Here is a 9,071-nt window from a genome sequence, read left to right as displayed (position 1 = left end):
AGCTCACGTAAGAAAGGAGGATTCATTCACTTCATGGAAGAGTAGAGCTGGACAAAGGCAGCACCACCAACACCATCATCACACAGCCACCTTCACGGTGCAGCACACTTGGAGGAGAAGAAGTCTCGGCCCTTGAGTAGTAGCCACCACCGAGAAGATATATTCACTTTTCTCCATTGGTTCAAGCTTGGAAGGAAGCACCACGAGCTGGAAGAAATGCCTCAAAGCTGCTGTCACGCTCTAGAAGAAAAGACAACATGAAGAATGAAGTTGGAGCCAGCAGTTGGGAGAAAGAAACGTCCAAACTGCCAACCAAGAACGAGGAGTGATGATGGGCTTTAGGTGTGTGCCTGGAGAGAATACAGCAGCACCACCACCCAAGAAGCATCGTCCAGCTTGAACACAACAACAGCTGCAACTATCAAGGGAGAAACAAGGTTCCCGGTTTAGCAAGAAGTTGGAAGTGGAACCCACCTATTTCTTTTGCACATCAGTGAAGGAAGTCACGGGAGGAGACTATGCTAGGGGAGTTGGTGAGAAATTTGGTATAAAAAGGATGCAGCAAGCAGAGAAGAAGGCATCAGATTTTAGTGTAGTTTAGTAGTAGTGTGGTATAGTCACGGCCCTGGAAGAGGCTCTCTGCCTCTTCCTCTTTCAACAGCTCTCTGTAATTTAATTTCAATAGTGTCAAGCCAAGTTTTCATTTCTGAATGAGTCACTTTTGCTCGTTTCATTTTTACCTGTGCTGTCCAGAATTTTAATTTAAGTGTTCAATTTGTGATAAATTCCATTTTCAGTTAAATGTTTTTATCTATTAAATTTATCGTTCAGTTTATTTTCAACGTCATTTTTACTATTCATTTTCACTGTTGCTTTGGGTAAATTTAATTTACACTGCTGTTATGTTTTCTGCATGTTTATTGTTCCAGCATTTTAATTTCAAACACTGCTGAATTTTTCGTTTTTCACTTTTACCGTCCTTTACCGTTTAGTTTTTACCGTGGTTAAATTTATTTCAACATTTTTAAATTCAGTTTTATTTTTTAGTTGTTTTTAATTTATTTTATTTTCCGCAACCAAAATTCCACAAAAACCACCCCCCTCTTCGTGTAAAAAAAAATCTGAGACTGAACCTAATTTGGTCCTTGAGAGACGACCTAGGAGTCAGCTCCTAGTTTATACTACATTCTTTATCTGTATCAAATTTGTATGACCGCGACAGTCGTATCAATATCCTCTCCTTGTCTCCAAAATTTGTGAATACAAAGGAGTAGATATCTCAAATGAACATTTTGAGCATGTCCTACCGGGTCATAAGATTGGAGAAAATTCCCTGAGGCAAATGGGCTTTATCCAACAAGGACTCTCCTACATTCACCCTGAGGATGCCATTGGTGAGCAAGCAAGTGAAGACGATGATGCAAATATTCCCATGCCTGACCCTACAAATGTTGCTGGGCCCTCTCAAATCCATGAGGATTATAGTCTAGAGAGTCTCTCTAGACAAATTACTGAGATGGCTCGCCTTCAAAACACTCGTCATGACGAAATATGTACTCATCTAAAAAATCTAGACAATAGGATTTCAGGAATAGAGCGCCACTTTAATAGTGACGAAAGTGATGAGTTCTAGATCTTATTTCTTAGTTATCTTTACAATTGTATGCTTGTCTCTTTAAATTCAATAAAATGTATGTTTTTCCTTAATATTTTTATGCATATCTGCTTTTATTAAGGGGGAGTATAAGTCCTAATAAATTTAGGGGGAGAAACTTAAACACAACTTTTTAATTATGATCAAAAAGGGGGAGAAAATAATTGCTTATTAGTGTTTTCTCACTAATGCACTCTTTCTTCCATAAGTTGTGCTTTAAATACAGGTTATTCCAAAAGCTTTAAATCAAGGAGTTTTTGATCATCATCAAAAAGGGGGAGATTGTTAGCAAAATGATGAAGATGAAGTTTTGATGATGTCCAAATCAAGTCAAGAAGAAATCAAGATGTTAGGAAGACTTGTATTGCTATGGAAAAGCTTTTGTAATAATTATAATTTAGTGTCTAGGACTTAGACATTTGAGTGTTTTTGATTCCATGTAATTTCATACCATATAATCAAAAACCAGAGTCCAAAGTGCACTGTATTAATCGATTAAAAAGGGTCTTAATCGATTAAAACGAGGCTGACAAATGAAAACCAAAATTGCCTCTGGATTAATCGATTAAAGCTTGGATTAATCGATTCCATAATCGATTAATCCTGAGATTAATCGATTAAAACAGTCCGTTGGAGGTTCCAGAGTTGAAGACTAGCCGTTACACTGGAATAATCGATTAAAGCCTAAATTAATCGATTAGTTAATCGATTAAACCTGAGAATAATCGATTAACACTAGCCGTTAGAGGTTTCATATTTGAAAAACTAGCCGTTATACTTAGTTTAATCGATTAATACTTGATTTAATCGATTAAAACAGTCAGATGGCTCATTTTCGAAGAATGGAAGAGACTTTGGATGAGTCTATAAATAGACTCTCATTTTCTCTCAAGATAACTCTTCCCTTGTGCTCAAATACTCTGAAACTCTTGAGAATTGTGTACTCTTGCTCAGCTAAGGAAACTCTGTCTGTAGAGTTGGTGAAATACTGCTACGGTGATAGAGGAATAGCTGGTTCATCCTTGGTGCATCTAAGGAAGTGTTTGGAAGAGGAATTCATCCTTCGTGAAGTATTCGGAGGAAGTGTTTCATCCTTTGTGAAGATTCAAAGGAGGTGTTGTTTCATCTCTTGTGGCTTCAAGAGAGGTGTTTTCTAAACTTTTACAAATTGTATCTGTGTGATTGTAGTTTGTAATAGTTTTGTGATTAGTGAAGTGTTTATCTTGTTTTTGAGATAAGCGACTGGACGTAGGATTGGTAAGATCCGAACCAGGATAAAATCAACTGTGCAAATTTCTCTCAACCTTACTCTATTTTATTGTCTTTATTATTTGCTAAGTAAGTTTAATTGAGTAGAAATTTTTAAGGCACACGATTTTAGTAAGAACCAATTCACCCCCCCTCTTGGTTTGTTATCCTACGCTAACCATTCCGCTGCAGCCGCTCTGACAGAGTGATGTAGAAGATAAATTCTTGAATAGATTCTTTCCACATTCTCGTTACATTAAGGCAAAAGCTGAGATTTCTACTTTTAGGCAAGGACCAGATGATCCATTCTGTGAAGCTTGGGAACGATATAATTCTTTATTAAAGAGATGTTCAAATCATGGGTTTGAAGATATTGCTCAACTAAATATTTTCTGCAATGGTATGAGGCCAGACACAAAAATGATATTAGATGCAACAGTTGGAGGAACAATGATGTCTGTAGATGCAGAGCAAGCAACAAGAATCATTGAGGCACTAGCATCTACAGACCATCAAGCTCAACATAATAGACAAACAGTTCAACAGAAAGGAATGCTTGATCTAAGTACTATAGATGCAATTTTAGCTCAGAATAAAATTCTGACTCAGTAGATGGAAGCATTAACCAAACAAAACCTGAGCAGTTAAAAGTAGTACAATCTTCTCCTAGTCAACAACCCATGAGATGTAACTCCTATGGAGGTGACCATCCCAATGGTCATTGTTCATATCAAAGTAGCCCACAAGAAGGAGAAGTTCAATACGTGAGTAATCAAGGAAGAATAGGTAATTTCTCTAACAACAATAACTTTTCACAAGGGTGGAGAAACAATCAAAGTCAGAATTTTGGATGGAAACAAGATGTTGGTCCTTCAAATAGACGACCTCCTTATCAGCATCAACAACAAAATCCATCCGTGTATGAAAGAATAACCAAATTGGAGGATACTCTAGAAAAATTCATGTAAGCTTCTATAACCAATCAGAAAAATACAAAAGCTTCAATCAGAAATCTTGAAACACAGGTGGGACAGTTGGCTAAACAACTATCAAATCAACAGGCAGGTCATTTTTCAGCCAACACCCAAACTAATCCCAAGGAGCATTGTAAATCAATTACTACCCAGAGTGGTAAAATTGTGGGAAGAGGGATCAGAGACAATCTAGTTGTGGAGGAGGAAGTTTTGGCGAAAAAAGAAAATGAGAAAGAGAAAAATGAGTGTGAGGAAGAGGAAGAGAAAAATAAAAGTGAGTATGTGAAAAAAAGAAAAGAAAAAGAAGAAATAAATAGAAATATAGAGAAAAAGAGGGAGAAAGGTGAGAAACAGGTACCGCAGTTGAAGAACCTACCTTACCCTCAGAACCCGTCCAAAAGGGATAAGGAAAAGCAGTTTGCAAGGTTTATGGATATTTTCAAGCGACTACAAATTAATATCCCATTTGTGGAAGCTATGGAGCAGATGTCAACCTATGCAAAATTCATGAAAGAGCTCCTGACAAAGAAAAGAAGATTTTCTGAAGAAATAGTAGAGCTTGAAGTAGGCTGTAATGTTATAATCCAAAAATCATTACCTCAGAAGTCCAAGGACCATGGAAGTTTCACCATTCCAGTCACAATCGGGACATTGCCAGTAAGTAAAGCATTACTTGACTTGGGTGCTAGTCTAAATTTGATGCCTTTGTCCATGCTAAGAAGAATAGGAGATTTGGAAGTAAGGCCTACACGGATGACATTACAGTTAGCTAACAGATCCATGAAATATCCATATGGTGTGGTAGAGGATGCCTTAGTTAAAGTTGATAAATTCATGTTCCCAGTTGACTTTGTGGTGACTGATATTGAGGAAGATGTTGAAGTTCCTTTGATATTAGGAAGACTGTTAAGGTCATTATTGATGTTGATGATGGCAAACTAAAGGTCAGAGTGCAGGATGATGAAGTTAACTTTAATGTTTTTGAAGCAATCCAACACCCTAAAGAAAAACACCAATGTTTCAAAATGGACGTGATAGATGAAATTTGTCTATGAAGCAATTGACAAAAGCAAGTCCATTGGAGAAAGCTTTAATTGGTGTTTGTGATGACTTGGAAAAAGATGAGAATAAAGTTGATGAATATTTGATACACTTGAATTCAACAAAAGCAATTGCATCAAATGCAATATAATATGAGACATTGCAACAAGAAAAGAAAATTGAAAGTCAAAAGCTGGAGTTGAAAGTATTACCTTCCCATTCAAAATATGATTTTCTTGTATATGGAGGTAACAAACCAGTGGTGATCAACAATGCTCAACTTCAGAAATGTTTGGAGCATTATGGAGTTCGACATAAAATTGCATCACCTGATCATCCACAGACCAATGGACAAGCAGGGAGTCAAATAGGGAAATCAAGCGTATCCTAGAGAAAACCGTGACATCTTTAAGAAAGAATTGGTCAATGAAGTTGGATGACACATTGTGGGCTGATAGAACTGCTTATAAGTCCCTTGCTGGTTTATCCCCATTTCAACCGGTATATGGTAAGTCATGTCACTTACCAGTCGAGTTGGAGCACAAGGCATTCTAGGCCTTGAAATTTCTAAATTTTGATTCAAAGGTAGTAGGAGAGAAAAGAAGATTACAACTGCAGGAATTGGAAGAAATGAGACTTAGTGTTTATGAATCCTCTAAGCTCTACAAGGAAAGGATGAAAGCTTATCATGACAAGAAAATTTTAAAGAGAGAATTCTACCCAGGTCAATCATTGTTACTATTCAATTCTAGGTTAAGGTTATTTCCCAGAAAACTCAAATCAAAATGGTCAGGATCGTTTCTTGTCAAGGTTGTCAAACCTTATGGAGCTATTGAGTTAGAGGATCCTGAATCCAAAAGAAGTTGGGTTGTAAATGGGCAAAGATTGAAGCCCTACTTTGGTGCTGAGGTTCATAGACTTCCCACAATCATACAATTGGATAAACCAGAACGATACAAGCGTCAAGCTCGTGACGTTAAACAAGCGCTTCCTGGGAGGCAACCCAGTGTTTAATTATGTTTTCGCGTTTTAATGTTATCTTGTGTGTTAATTGTGTTTGTGTATATATTATGTGTTTGTATGCGAAAGGGTAATTTTTAACATTTAAATATCTCAATAGGGCAAACCATGCATGCCTAAGTGCTTTTTGTACCAAAATGTTTGTGGCATGCATGATAATAAGTTTTGGTGCCAAATTGAGTTCATTGAATGTTAAAAATTGCCTTGTTTTGGCCAAATTGTGAAAATTGAGCTTGAGAGTTTAATTCTGCATTTGATTATGTGAAACTTTAGGGAATGACAGATAATTAGTTGAGGAATAGATTGTTATGTGTCTCTAGATTAATTAGACTGAGTTCATCATGAATTGGGTGAGTAAAAGTTGAAATTTTTTCAAAAGTGGCAAAACTGCACTATTTTCGCCTAGGCTAAACCTTCTCGCCTGGGCGAGATATGCAGAAAACTTAAACAAGTTTTGCTTATACTTTCACTTAGGGGAAAGAATACTCGCCTAGGGGCGAATTGAATTTTAAAATTCAAGTCTCTTTGTAATAGTTTCGCTTAAGCTAAACCGAAGTCGCCTAGGCGAGAATTGAATTTCAAATTCAAGTGCCCACTGAAACATTTTCGCTTGAGCTAAAATTGAGCTGCCTGGCCGAGATTTAGGCTAAAATTTGGGGTGCCCACTAGAACATTTTCCCTTAAGCTAAACCTTGTTTGCTTGGGCGAAAATGTCTTGCAAATAATGTTGAGCCACTGGAGCTTTTTCGCTTGAGCGAAAATTGGTTCGCCTGGGCGAAATCTTTTAAAACTGGAACCTGCCATTCTAGCTTAAGCGAAAAAGTTTTAGCTTAAGCAAGAACACGTGACCCTGTGTTAAAACTTTGAAAAGGAGGCATTGGTTCATAACTACTTTCTTTTCAGCATAGTGCTTTCTTCCTTCAAAGTATAGGGCGCGATTTTCTTGATCCAATGATGCTCAATTAACTCACCAATCCCTTCCTCCCTTTGCTAAATTCCCTTGAAGGTAAGTTCCACTTCACTATCTTCCATTTTCAAAGAACAAATTTGGGGTTTTTCTCTGTATGTTTTGTGGAACCCTAAGGTAGTGCCCATGCGGGTTGTTGTCCATGAATTGTTGTGAATGTTTAAGTGGATTTGTTGGCATAACTGAATAGTGTAGGCTGTTTGTGCATGGATTAATTCATGAAAATTTGATTTATGAAGATGCACATGAACTGTTCGATGAAATGCCTAACTTAGTTGATGAAATGCACCATAGAGGACGACTCCACCTTTATGACTACCTCTATAACAATGTTCGAGGACCATATTCAAGCATGACTCCACCAGAATTCTTGGCATACTTACAGTGGCCTGGGGACAGTCTAATTTTTCCAGGGGGAAGTGGACCAACTAGACCTGACAACAATTTTGCAATTGGACCTTCAAGAGGCAATTATAGTAGACCTTCAAGAGGAGGAGTTTCAGACTGATTTGGACAGAGTAATGAGGGGACATTGACACACAACACTATTCCAACCCTTAGAACTCAATGATATACGATTTTTTTGTTTTACTGCAGAAATTTTATTTTAGTAATATTATGCTTTAGTTGTTTTGGTTAGAATGTACAGTTTCAATTACTTTTTGCTTTACTTTTTGCTTAATATTGCATAGAGCACATACACAGCTAAAATGAACTTTTTGATAATTATAAGAAAATCTTTCTTGAGGAAATTGGTTAAAGAGAAATCAAGTTTCAAAAAGTTTCCTAAGATAGTACAACTGAAAAAAAAAAGGAAAATTTTGGTTGAATCCATAGTTAAATGGGATTAGGATATTAGTGTTGGATAATTGGTTAAGATAATCAATTGTAATAACAAGTGATATACCAAGGAAAGAAACCAATCACAGAACCTAGTGAGTGTGTGAATCCTTAAATAGTTTGAGAGTTTCCATTGTTTGTTGTCAAGTTGATATTGCTTGAGTTTTCATTTGGATAACATCACACTTGAAGCATGGAAATGATCAAGGTAGTTTTGTTGAATTTAAATAACTCATTGCCAAACATCCAACCTAGGAATAATCATCCTTTTGTGATAGGCCATATGAGCATAATTGCTTTGAATTATGCACCTTAACCTTAACTTTAATTAGTATCCTTTCCCTTTGCACCCTTTAGGGATAGAGAGCATAGGTGCATTTTATTCAATTTTAAAATAGGAATTGATTGGTGGAATTGTACTTAGAAAAGAAAGGAGCTGAGTATTTTTTACTATAATTCATTCCTTAGTATTGTATAGAAATGTATCTAAAAAAACAAGAAAAGAAAAGAAGGAAAAGAAGGAGTGAATAATGAATGAAAAAGAAACATTGGGTTTTGAGGTATGAGATGTGATGAATTAAGAGTAGAATTGGAAGTGGGTTTAAAGTGTAGTTATGCTCTCTTTTTTAAAGTTGTGCTTTTTGTTATCTTGAAAAACCATAATTCTTGGAAGCCCAGCCTCATTACAACCTTTAAAAGTCCTTGAGATTCATGTTGATTGTGTGTGTAGTTTGATTCAAAATGACTGGCAATTTTAATTTGTTCAATTTCAGTGGAAAACAAGAGAAACACATCCTTGTAATATTCAAGAAAGAATTTCCTTGATTAGAATCAATGGTTCTTACAATTAATTGTCTTGAAACATTTGCTGCACTTTTATCCTACTTTTATTTGATAATTGGATTCACCATTTGCTTCTGATTTTGAATATGTAGTTTGGAATGCACAATTTGTCTTGTAAGGACTATGAAATTGATTTCTCAAATAACCAATTTCAAAGTTTGATTTTTGAAAAGCTGTTGGGATCTTATTACTTTGCTTGAGGACAAGCAAGATGCTAGGTTTATTTCTAAATACCCATTTTGCTCCTACGACATGCTTTCCGTTGGAGAGCTCAACAAGCTTCCAAACGACTTTCTTTTGGAATTGGTCAAGTTCTTCTTGCATTGCTTTAATCCATGAGTCATGTTGTAACACTTTATTGACATTAGATGGCTCCATCTCAAAGATAAGAGCAATTGGTAGTTGCTTGTAGAGGGCTCTAGTCTTAATGTCTTCCTTCATATCTCTTATGATCTTTTCAGGAGGATGATTTTTTACTGTTAGA

The 9,071-nt window shown here is 36.3% G+C and overlaps 1 non-coding gene across 1 annotated transcript; it reads right to left on the bottom strand.

The window, feature by feature from the left end:
- Positions 1-3,161: 3,161 nt before the first annotated feature.
- LOC128196061 (small nucleolar RNA R71) lies at positions 3,162-3,267 on the bottom strand. Its single transcript, XR_008248161.1, has one exon. It is a non-coding gene; the product is annotated as a small nucleolar RNA R71 (small nucleolar RNA).
- Between the last annotated feature and the right edge of the window lie 5,804 nt (positions 3,268-9,071).

Source organism: Vigna angularis, chromosome 3 (genome assembly GCF_016808095.1).
Source record: "Vigna angularis cultivar LongXiaoDou No.4 chromosome 3, ASM1680809v1, whole genome shotgun sequence".
NCBI lineage: Eukaryota > Viridiplantae > Streptophyta > Magnoliopsida > Fabales > Fabaceae > Vigna > Vigna angularis.
This window is presented reverse-complemented; position numbering and strand designations above follow the sequence as displayed.